Raw genomic sequence first — 12,797 nt, 5'->3', positions numbered from 1 at the left:
CATGAATTATATGAGCTGTGTTCCCCTAGCATGGAGTTTTGCTGTTCTTGATCAGTAAACTTGGCTTGTTTGGGTTTTCTGGCAGATCTTCTCGGGGAGGGGCCTGTTGCAGTGATTATCAAATATCTTTGTCCAAGGTGGAATTACACCACCCCTGCTAGGGGCCAGCCTAACTAATCTGCTCAGGTTTGCTCTCGGTAGCTTTGGTTCCCTGAAAGCTTTCTGTACACCTTTGTAGGAGGAGAATGAAAATGGCAGCCTCCCAATCTCTGGCCCCAGAGGAGATGAGAACTTGGGGCCCCACTCCTCAGTGAGCCCTCAGAGAAAAGCAGTCAATCACTGCTGTCTCCCTGGTCTCTGACTGCACTTTGTGCTCACCCTTCCTGTGACCAAGTGTTTCTCTGGCACACAATCCCATTTGGAGTCTCCAAACCCAGTAGATTCCTGTGGTGGACTCCCGTGCCACTCCTGGGGGAGGGAGGTGCATCTCCTCAGATCTGACCTTACTGGGTTCCTGCTCGAAGAGTAGTGGCCTGACTGTGCCATGGATTATGGTTTATGGCAACCCTGAGCTGAGAGCTCACTCCCTGGTTCCTTTTTGCATCCAGCTTCCCTGCTTTGACACCTGAGAGCTCTGCCACACTCGGGTACCCCTGATCTTTCTGTGTCATTGAGTGCCCTGAGACTACACTGTGCCCGTGAATGTTCCACCCCCTCTTAGCCACTGGAGAGATGTCCCTCAGTGATGCATACTTCTAAACGTTCTGATTTTGTGCTCTGATGCTCTATCATTTGCCAGTAGCCAGCTGACCAAGGCTTCCTCCCACCATGGTCTATCTTCCCAAATATCACCTTGTATTCACATCTTCACATGTCCTATTTTCCGGAAAGTTGTTGCTTTTCTGTTTATAGAATTGATGTTATTCTTTTTTTTGATCTCCTTTTGAGTTTGTATGGGCTCACAGTGGTTTGGTATCTAGCTGAGTTCCTGGGACTAGATGACATTTAGGTCTCCAACTTCTCTGCCATCTTGTTGCTCCCTCAATCATAATATTCTCATAATTGTTTGTATTTCTTCAGTGTTGATTGTGATATCTCCTCTTTAATTCATTATTTTATTTATTTGGGTCCTCCCCCCTCATTTTGATGTCTGTTTAGAGGTGTACCAATCTTATTATTTCTTTCAAAGAACCAATTACTAGCTTCATTGATCTGTTCTATTGTTTTTTTTTTTTAATTTCTATATCATTGACAATTGCTCTCAATTTTATTATCTCTCTTATTCTGCTGGATTTAGCTTTATTTGCTCTTCTTTTGCAGCTCTTTTAGGTATAATTTTAGGTTGCGTATTTCAGAATTTTCTTGCTTCTTGAGAAAGCCCTGCATTGCTATATTCTTCCCTCTTAGGACCACCTTTGCTGCATCCCAAAATTTCTGAACAGTGTTGATTTCATTTTCATTTGCCTCATTTATTCTTTAGTAGGATGCTCTTTAACCTCTATGTATTTGTATTCTTTCAAGATTATTTTATTGTGGTTGACTTCATGTTTTATTTTTTTTTTAAGATTTTGTTTATTTATTTGACAGAGAGAGAGAGAGAGATCACAAATAGGCAGAGAGGCAGGCAGAGAGAGGGGGAAGCAGGCTCCCTGCTGAGCAGAGAGCCCAATGTGGGACTCAATCCCAGGAACCTGAGATCATGACCTGAGCCGAAGGCAGAGGTTTTAACACACTGAGCCACCCAGGCGCCCTGGCTTCATGTTTTAAAACATTGTGGTCAAAAATATGCATTGTATAATCTCAATCTTTTTGTACCATTTGAGACCTTATTTTTGACCCAGTATGTGATTTGTTCTGACAAATATTCCATGTGTCCTCAAGAAAAATGTGTATTCTGTTGCTTTAAGATGAAATGCTCTTAATATATCTGTTAAGTCTATTTGATCCAGTGTGTCAATTAAAGTCCTTGTTTCCTTGTTAATCTTCTGCTTAGATGATCTGTCCATGGCTCTGAGTGTGATGTTAAAATCCCCTGCATGATTGTATTATTATCAATGAGTTTCTTTAATTTTGTTATTAATTTTTTATACATCTTGCTGCTCCCAGTTTAGGGGCATATTGTACATGTAAAATTAGTTTTATACTGTATGTTAACTAATCAGAATTAAAAACTGTAAAAAAGAAATATAAGATGATACCTTGAGGAGTTAACATTCTATTAGGATTAAAGGATATATCCAAATAAAATGTCCAATACAGTCTGGCACCTAAGTAATGTTTAATAAATTTTAATTGTTTTCATAATTAATATTAAAAATATACTGTACACCCACATTTAAATACCAAATCAGTGAGAAGAGGAGTTAAGATGGTAGGGGAGTAGGGAACCCTAAGTTTGTCTGGTTCCTGGAATTCAGCTAGATAGTTATCAAATAATTCTGAACACCTGCAAAACCAATCAGAGATCTGAGAAAAGAAATGCTTCATTTCTAGAAATAGAAAAGTGACCACTTTTTGGAAGGTAGGAAGTCTGGAGAATTGAATTTGGGGTGACATACTGAGGCTATGGGAGAGGGGAGGGAGCTGCCTTAAGGAGGCTACTGCAAAGTATTATAAACATCAGAGTACAAAACTGGAACTTTTTGAAGTGTGAAGATATTCTCCTCCCTACCCTGGGAGGAACACTGTGGGACCATGCTGCCAGAGTCCATAAAATTTGGAGACTTGAAACTCAGTTGTGTGTCTGAGATAAAAATGTTCATTCACAGGCTGGGTGAACACCACGTTATGATGGAAACCAGAGAGACAAGAGTGATTGGCTGCTTTTCTGTGAGGGCTCACTGTAGAGTAGAGGGTGTGAAATTTCATGTCCAGGGATAGAGAATGGGATCCTGCCATTTTCATCCTGCCAATAATTGCTGAAAGCCTTCAAGGAGCATAACAGCACCACATTGTGAACTCCACAGCCACTATTAATGAGCATGGCCCCCTGGCAAGGGAGGTACACTTCCACAAGTTTGAGAGAACCTGAGAATCAGCACAACAGGCCTCTCCCCCAGAAGACTAGATAGATAGAAGATAGATGATAGATAGATAGATAGATAGATATAGATATCCATATACCAACCAGTGCTCATTAGGAAAAATGCACTCCTTAATATTCATCACTTGTTTTTTGTTTTTGTTTTTGTTTTTGTTTTTTGTTTTGTTTTGTTTTGTTTTGCCAGAGAGGTTTAATTTATTGAAGGAACTGAAAAAGTTGGAGATAAATGGATTGTGGAGTACAAGAGAGGTTTACCTTTGGGGTGAGCATTATGCATACAAATTTAATTCCTATTTTATAAATTTCTATTTTTGTTGGTAGACATGTTCCCATTAAACCACAAATAATTAAGAAATTAGCTAAAATTGATCACAAAAATAATGAGACATTTAAAATATGACACAGAAAAATAATAAAATGAAAGAGGTTGCAAACAATTAAGTTGAAGCTGAAAACAAAAAGATAACTCATACTATGTATACTTCCTTCACTTTCTGGATTGGAGAGGAATACAGTGATTTTAGAAGATATTTATAATAGACTTAAATAGAAACATTAAATAAAAAAAGACTGCACATCTTTTAAAATCAGATTCTTATTCTATAAGGACCCACAGGAATATTTGTACCAACATTGGTGTGAAACACTTAGCTGACCTTCCTTTCAATGATTCTTTTAAGGTCTCACATGTCCAGGTAGATTTCTTGAGGCAAAAGCAGGACCCAAAAGCCTATATTAGCATTTTTTTCCTCATTGTTTCCAGTCCAGTTTTCTTTTCTGTAATCCTTTCCAAAGGGATAAAGGAGTAGTTCTAAACCTTGGCTTCATGTTAGAATCACCAGGAGAGATTTTAAAAAATGTGATGCTCATGCCCACTTCAGGTCAATTAAATCATTATCTCTGGCATTGGGTCATCACTTGTTTAACCCATCACTCAACCCCTCCTGCCTAACTCTGGTAACCATCAGTTTTTTCTCTAAAATTATGAGTCTGTTTCTTGATTTCTTTCCTCTTTCTTTCCCTTTGCTCAATGTTTTGTTTCTTAAGTTCCCCATGAGTGATATTATATGGTAGTTGTCTCTCTTATTTTGCTTACTATAATACTCTCTAGCTGAATCCATGTTGTTGCAAATAGCAAGATTTCATTCTTTTCATGGCTAAATAATATTTCATTATATATTCTTATGTATTCAGGTCTCTTTGATTAGTTTTGAGTTATTTTTGTTCATGGCCTAAAAAAGTAGTCCAGTCTCTTTCTTTTACATGTTGGTGTCCTGTCTTCCCAACACTATTTTTTGAAAAAACTCTTTTTCCTTTGGAGATTCTTTCCTGCTTTTTTAGAGATTAATTGACCATATAGTTTTGGGTTCATTTCTGGGTTTTCTATTCTGTTCCATTGACCTATGTGTCTGTTTTTTGTGCCAGTGCCATACTGTCTTGATCACTACAACTTTGTAATATAACTTGAAATCCAAAATTGACATACTTCCAGCTTTGCTTTTCTTTTTCTAGATTGCTGTGGCTATTCAGCATCTTTTGTGGTTCTATACACATTTTAAGATTATTTGTTCTAGTCTTTGAGATATGCTGTTTCTATTTTGATAGGAATGTCATTAAATATGTACATTGCCTTGGGTAGTGTAGATATTTTAACAATATTTGTTCTTACAAGCCATGAACATGGAATGTCTTTCCATTTCTTTGTGTCCTCTTCAATTTCTTTCATCAGTTTTTTATAGTTTTTAGTGTACTGGTCTTTCACCTGTTTAATTAGGTTTGTTCCTGTATGTCTTGTGATTTTTTTTGCTGCAATTATAAATCAGATTGCTTTTTTAGTTTATCTTTCTGCTCCTTCATTATTGGTATATAGAAATGCAACATATTTTGTCCACTGATTTTTTATTCTGTGACATTACTGAATTCATTTATAACTTCTAGCAGTTTTTTCATGGGTTCTTTCAGGTTTTCTATATATAATATCATGTTATCTGCAAATAGTGGAAGACAGACTTCTTCCATACTGATTTGGATTCTTTTATTTCTTTTTGTTGTCTTATTGCTGTGGCTAGGACTTCCAGTATTGTGCTGAATAATAGTGATGAGAGTGGATATAATTGTCTTGTTCCTTACTGAGTGAAAGCTCTTATTTTTTCCATATTGAGGATCATATTAGTTGTGCATTTTTTTATATATAGATTTTATTATATCGAGGTATATTCCTTCTAAACCTACTTTGTTGAGGGTTTGTATCATGAATAGATGTTGTATATTGTCAAATACTTTTACTGCATCTATTGAAATGACCATATGGTTCTTACCCTGTCTTTAACTGATATGATGTGTCATGTTGATTGATTTGTAAATATTGAGCCACATTTGCAACACAGGAATAAATCCCACTTGGTTGTGGTGAATGTTTTATAATTGTATTATTGAATTTTGTTCCTGAGTATTTTATTGTGGTTTTTGCATCTACATTCATTGAGGATATTGGCCTGCATTTCTCTTTTTTTGTGGTGTTTTTATTTGCTTTTGGTATCAGGAAAATGCTGATCTCATAATTGACTTTAAGTCTTCCCCCCTTTTCTATCCTTTGTAATTGTTTGAGAAGAATATGTATTAAATATTCTTTAAATGTGTAGTAGAATTCCCCAGGTAGGCTATCTGGTCCTGGAGTTTTATTTGTTGGGAGGATTTTTGTTTTTTGTTTTTTGTTTTTTTGAATACTGATTTAATTTCTTTGCTCATTATTGGTCTGCCACGTTTTTGTCTTTCTTCCTTTTTCAGTTTTAGTAGTTTATATAATTCTAGGGCTTTATTTCTTCTTGATTGTCTAATTTGTTGGCATATAGTTGTCATATTATTCTCTTCTAATTGTTTGCATTTTTGTTGTGTTGGTTGTTATTTCTCCTCTCTCAATTCTGGTTTTATTTATTTGAGGCTTTTTTTTTCTTTTTGATAATTCTGGCTAGAATTTTATCAATTTGCTTGATCTTTTCAAGAACCAGCTCCTGGTTTCATTGATCTGTTCTATTGTGGGGTTTTGTTGTTGTTGTTGTTTTGTTGTTTTTATTTTTATTTTCTATATCATTTGCTTCTGCTCTAATCTTTATTGTTTCCTTTCTTCTGCTTGTTTTAGGTTTTGTTTGTTGTTATTTTTGTAGTTTCTTTACATATTAGGGTAAGTTTTTTCTTTGAGTATTTTGTTCGTTCTTGAGTCAGGCCTGTATTGCTATGAGTTTCCCTCTTAGAACTTCTTTTGTTGCATCCTAAAGGTTTTGAACTGTTCTGTTTTCATTTTCACTTGTTTCCATGTACTTTTTAAAATTTATTCTTTGATTTCCTAGTTGAGCCATTCATGGTTAATAGCATGTTATTTAACTTCAATATACTTCTCGACTTTCCACATTTTTCCTTGTGGTGACTTCTAGTTTCATAGCATTGTGGTCAGAAAAGATGTATGGTAGGATTTTTATCCTTCTTATTTTGTTGAGGTTTGTTTTATGGGCTAACATGTGATCTATTCTGGAGAATGTTCCATGTGCACTTGAAAAGATTGTGATATCTGCTCTTATAAAGTGGAATGTTTTGAATATATCTGTCAAGACATACTGGTGCAGTTTTTATGCAAAACTATTATTTAGTTGTTTATATTCTGTTTAGATAATCTTTTTATGTAAGTGGGATATTAAATTCCTGTTATTGTATTATTATCAAGCAGTTCCTTTGTGTTTGTTATTAACCCTTTTATGTATTTGAGTGCTCCTATATTGGGTGCATAAATTTTGCATTCTTATATCTTCTTTGTGGATTATCCCTTTCATTATTATATAATGCTTTTCTTCGTCTCTTATTTTAAACTCTAGTCACAGTCTTTGTTTTAAAATCTAGTTTGTCTGATATAAGTATTGTTACTCTGGCTTTATTTTGACAGCCATTTGCATGATAAATGTTTCTCAATCTCCTCACTTTCCTGTGGTGTCTTTAAGTATAAAATAAGTCTGTTGTAGACAGCATATGAATAGGTTTTGTTTTGTCATCCATTCTGACACCCTATGCATTTTGATTGTAGCATTCTGTCCATTTACAAAGTAATTAATTATGGACATGTATTTATTGACATTTTATTACCTATTTTTAGCTGTTTTTGAAGATTTTCTCTGATCCTGTCTTGTTTTACTCTATTTATTCCATTTTATTTGTATTCTATTGTTTAATAATGATGTGCTTTCAGGAAGATACAATTTACAAAATGGACAGAAAATATGCTTTACTTTATTTCCAAGATGTCTGTATACATATTTATTTCCTTCTTTTCACACATCAATATCCATTTGTGAAAGTTTTTCTAGAATTAAGTATATAATCTATTATAAAAGAAGTGTTTTTTTGTGTTTAATCAACAGAATTACGTGGGAAAAATCAATTTTCTTAAACCAATTAGAAAATTATGCTTTTGTCAATATATCTAGCTAGAACCAATCTGGAGAAAGTTTTTGAAATTGAAATTATATTTCTCACATATAAGTCAAAAGAAAGTGAAGAATGAAAGAAAAATTTAGGCTGAGTTCATCAGGAAAGTTCTTTGGTTAAGATTAAATTTGAAGGGAACTCTTCATTAATCATTATCAATTATAATAAATTAAAATGATGGTGGTAGTGTTTATGGTTCTATGAACAAAATGTAGTCATTTGCTATCATACAGTGATTCTTAAAAGCTGAATAAGAAACAATTTTATATAACTTTTCTTGGTCACAGATTGTTTTGAATCTATATGATACAAAACCTGGAACATGAAACATTTGATCAAGTTAATTATCTGATAAGTTTTAAACCAAACCTAAGTATTTAAATTTAATTTTATAAAAAATAAGTTATAGTCAGATGGCTTTTTAGATTCATTTAAGGAATAATCAATTAATGGACAATCTGGCTTTCTATGAAAAGTAAAATAAAATATGAAGGTAAATAATAGACCTGTTAACACTGATGATCGTATCAACATATTATATCACTTAATTTTTTAGTGTTCCATTTTATGAAACTAGAATTCGATTAACCTTCCATGTTTTTCTTTATTTGAGTATGATGATGGCATAAGTCATTCCAAAGGTATGTTTGTTTCTTGAGTTTAATTTTAACAAAACTTCTGATGTTGATAGACTGATTCTTCCATTATGAATTTACCCATCAACCTTTCACTTAATGGTAAGAACTAGAAATGACCTTATAATATATTATATGAACTGGGAACCTATGAGAATGAAAGAGGATACTAAAATTAGCAAGCATTGGATATTTTAAAAAAATAGTTATTTATAACAATACTGGTTACTTTTATTGATAATCTATACACAAGTTTTTCCATTGAAAAATATTATTAAAATGAAATTCTTTCTAAAAATTTTAAAACAAATATTTTATTTATTTATTTTTCTAATTTTTTCAGTGTTCCAAGATTCACTGTTTACGCACTACACCCAGTGCTCCATGCAATACATGCCCTCCTTAATACCACCCACCAGGCTCCCCAATCTTCCCGCATCCCTATCTTCCAAACTCCTGTTTGTTTCTCAGAGTCCACAGTCTCTCATGCTTCATCTCTCCCTTCCATTTACCCCTATTCACTTTTCCTTTCCTTTTCCTTATGTCCTCCATGTTATACCTATGCTCCACAAGTGAATGAAACCATATGATACTTGACTCTATCTGCTTGATTTGTTTCACTCAGCATAATCCCCTCCAGTAATGTCCAAGTTGAAACAAAAGTTGGGTATTCATCCTTTCTAATGGAGGTGTAATATTCCTTTGTATATATGGACTATATCTTCTTTATCCATTCATCTCTTGAAGGGCACCTTGGCTATTTCCACAGTTTCCCAATTGTGAACATTGCTGCAATGAACATTGGGGTACAGATGGCCCCTCTTTTCACTACATCTGTATCGTTGGGGTAAATAGCCAGTATTGCAATTAAAAGTAACTACAAGTGTAATTACAGTGCAATAATTTCTACAAATAAAAATTGACAGAAATTTTTAATTTCTTAAGGAATCTCCACACTGTTTTCCAAAGTGGATGCACGAACTTGCATTCCCACCAACAGTGTAAGAGGGTTCCTCTTTCTCCACATCCTCTCTAGCACTTGTTGTTTAGTTTCTTGTTAATTTTGGCCATTCTAACTGGTGTAAGGTGGTATCTCAATGTGCTTTTCATTTGAATCTCCCCGATGGCTATTGATGATCTGTTAGCCGTCTGTATGTCTTCTTTGGAGAAGTGTCTGTTCATGTCTTCTGCCCATTTTTTGACATGATTATCTGTTTTGTGTGTATTGAGTTTGATGAGTTCTTTATAGATCTTGGATATCAGCCCTTTGTCTGTAGTGTCATTTGCAAATATCTTCTCCCATTCCGTGGGTTGCCTCTTTGTTTTCTTGACTATTTCCTTTGCTGTGCAGAAGCTTTTGATCTTGATGAAGTCCCAAAGGTTCTTTTTTGCTTTTATTTCCTTTGCCTTTGGAGACTTTTCTTGAAAGAAGGTGCAGTGGCCTATGTCAAAAAGGATACTGCCTATGTTTTCCTCCAGGATTTTGATAGATTCCTGCCTCACATTGAGGTCTTTTATCCATTTGGAGTTTATCTTTGTGTACAGCATAAGAGAATGGTCAAGTTTCATTCTTCTATACATAGCTGTCCAATTTTCCCAGAACAATTTATTGAAGAGACTGTCTTTTCCATTGGATTATTTTTTCCTGCTTTGTCAAAGATTAGTTGACCGTAGTTTTGCAGGTCCACATATAGATGCTCTACTCTGTTCCACTGGTCTATGTGTCTGTTTTTGTGTCAATACCATGCCGTCTTGGTGATTATAGCTTTGTAGTAAAGCTTGAAAAAAGGCAATATGATGCCCCCAGTTTTGTTTTTCTTTTTCAATATTTCCTTAGCAATTCAGAGTCTTTTCTGGTTCCATACAAATTTTATGATTGTTTGTTCAAGCTCTTTGAGAAATGCCAGTGCAGTTTTGATCGGGATGGCATTGGATGTATAAACTGCTCTGGGCAGTATAGACATTTTAACAATGTTTGTTCTTCTGATCCATGAGCATGTTTGTTTTTTTTTTTTCCCTTTCATGAATGTTCTGTAGTTCCTTGAGTACAGAACCTTAACCTTTTGGGTTAGATTTATTCCCAGGTGTCTTATGGTTCTTAGTACTATAGTAACTAGAATCAATTCTTTAATTTCCCTTTCTATATTTTCATTGTTAGTGTATAAGAAAGCAACTGATTTCTTTGCATTGATTTTGTGCCCTGCCACATTACTGAATTGTTGTATGAGTTCTAGTAGTTTGGGGGCAGAGTCTTTTGGGTTTTCCATATAAAGTATCATGTCTTCTACTAAGAGAGAGAGTTTGACTTCTTCCTTGCCAATTTTAATACCTTTTATTTCATTTTGTTCTCTGATTGCTGTTGCTAGGACCTCTAGTACTATGTTGAACAAAAGTGATGAGAGTGGGCATCCTTGTCGTGTTCCTTATTTCAAAGGGAAGGCTGCCACATTTTCCCCATTGAGAATGATATTCATTGTGAGTTTTTCATGGATAGGTTTTATGAAGTTGAGGAATGTTCCCTCTATCCCTGCACTTTGAAGAATTTTAACCAGGAATGGATGTATTATGTTGTCAAGTGCTTTTTCTGAATCAATCGAGAGGACCATGTGGTTCTTCTCTTTTCTCTTATTGATTTGTTCTATTGCATTGATTGATTTGTGAATGCTGAACCACCCTTTCATCCCAGGGATAAAACTCACCTGGTCATGGTGGATAATCTTTTTAATGTACTGCTGGATCCTATTAGTTAGGATCCTGTTGAAAATCTTGGCATCCACATTCATCAGGGATATTGTTATGAAATTTTATTTTTGATGGGGTCTTTCCCTGGTGTGGGGATCAGGGTAATGCTGGCCTAATAGAAAGAGGCTGGAAGTTTTCCCCATGTTTCTATTTTTTTGAAAAACTTCGGGAGACTAGGTATTATTTCTTCTTTGAATGTTTAGTAGAATTTCCCAGGGAATCCATGAGCTCTTGAGCTCTCATTTCTGGGAGGTTTTTGATCACTGCTTCAATTTTGTTACTATATATTGGTCCATTCAGGTTGTCAATTTCTTCCTGTTTCAGTTTTGGAAGTTTATAGGTTTCCAGGAATGCATCCATTTCTTGTAGGTTGCTTAACTTATTGGCATATAACTGTTGATAGTAATTTCTGATGATTGTTTCTATCTTTTTGGTGTTAGTTACAATCTCTCCCCTTTCATTCATAATTTTATTCATTTGGGTCCTCTTTCTTTTCTTTCAGATTAGTTTGGCCAATGGTTTATCGATCTTGATGATTCTTTTAAAAAAACTAGCTTCTAGTTTTGTTGATGTGTTCTACTGTATCTCTAGTCTCTAACTCATTGATCTGCCTAATCTTGATTATTTCCCTTCTTGTGCATGAGGTTGGCTTAACTTGTTGTTGATTTTCCATTTCTTTAAGGTGTAAAGAGAGTTGGTGTATTCAGGATTTTTAAATTTTTTTGAGTGAGGCTTGGATGGCTATGTCGCCCTAGGACTTCCTCTTTTGTACCCCATAAGTTTTGGACTGATGTATGTTCATTCTCATTGATTTCCATGAATTGTTTAAGTTCTTCTTTGATTTCCTGTTTGACTCAAACATTCTTGAACAGAATGGTCTTTAGCTTCCAGATCTTCGAATTCCTTCCAAACTCTTTCTTGTGGTTGAGTTCCAGTTTCAAAGCACTGTGGTCTGAGAATAATCAGGGAATAATCAAAATCTTTTGGCATTGGTTGAGCACTGCTATGCAATGCAGTATGTGGTCTATTCTGGGGCAAGTTCCATGTGTGCTCAAGAAGAATGAGTATTGTGTTGTTTCAAGGTGGAATGTTCTGTATATATTTATGAGGTCCATCTGGTCCAAAGTGTCATTCAAAGCTCTTTATTGATCATCTGCTTGGATCATCTTCCTGTTACTGAGAGTGGCATGTTACGATCCCCTACAACTTATGTATTCTTAAAAATTTGTCTCTTTATATTGATTAACAGATGGCTTATTTTGTTGGCTGCTTCCATGTTGGTGGCATAGATATTTGCAATTCTTAGATCTTCTTGGTGGATAGACCCTTTAAGAATGATGTAATGTCCTTCTTAAACTCTGACTACAGTCTTTTGATTAAAATCTAATTTGGGGGAGCCTGGGTGGCTCAGTGGGTTAAGCTTCTGCCTTCGGCTCAGGCCATGAACTCAGGGTCCTGGGAACGAGCCCCACATTGGGCTCTTTGCTCAGTGGCGATCCTGCTTCCCTCTCTCTCTGCCTCTCTGCCTACTTGTGATCTTGCCAAGTAAATAAATAAAATCTTTTCAAAAAATCTAACTTGTCTGATATGAGAATTGCTACCCCAGCTTTCTTTTGAGGCCCATTGGCATGGAAGATTGTTCTCCATCCCTTCACTTTCAGTCTGGATGTATATTTAGGTTCCAAATGGGTCTCTTGAAGACAGCATATGGATAGGTCCTGTCGTTTTATCCAGGCTTAAACCCTGTGCTGTTTTATGGGAACATTTAGGCCCTTCATGTTGAGCGTGACTATTGAAAGATAAGTTTTTATTGACATCATGTTGCGTGGGAAGACTTGTTTCCACAGATTGTCTCTGTAAATTTCTGTTCTATGTCACTCTTGGGTTCTTTCTTCTTTTATAAA

This window comes from Enhydra lutris, unplaced genomic scaffold (genome assembly GCF_002288905.1).
Source record: "Enhydra lutris kenyoni isolate GAN:26980312 unplaced genomic scaffold, ASM228890v2 scaffoldscaffold53, whole genome shotgun sequence".
In the NCBI taxonomy this organism is placed as follows: domain Eukaryota; kingdom Metazoa; phylum Chordata; class Mammalia; order Carnivora; family Mustelidae; genus Enhydra; species Enhydra lutris.
Note: the sequence above shows the minus strand (reverse complement) of the source record.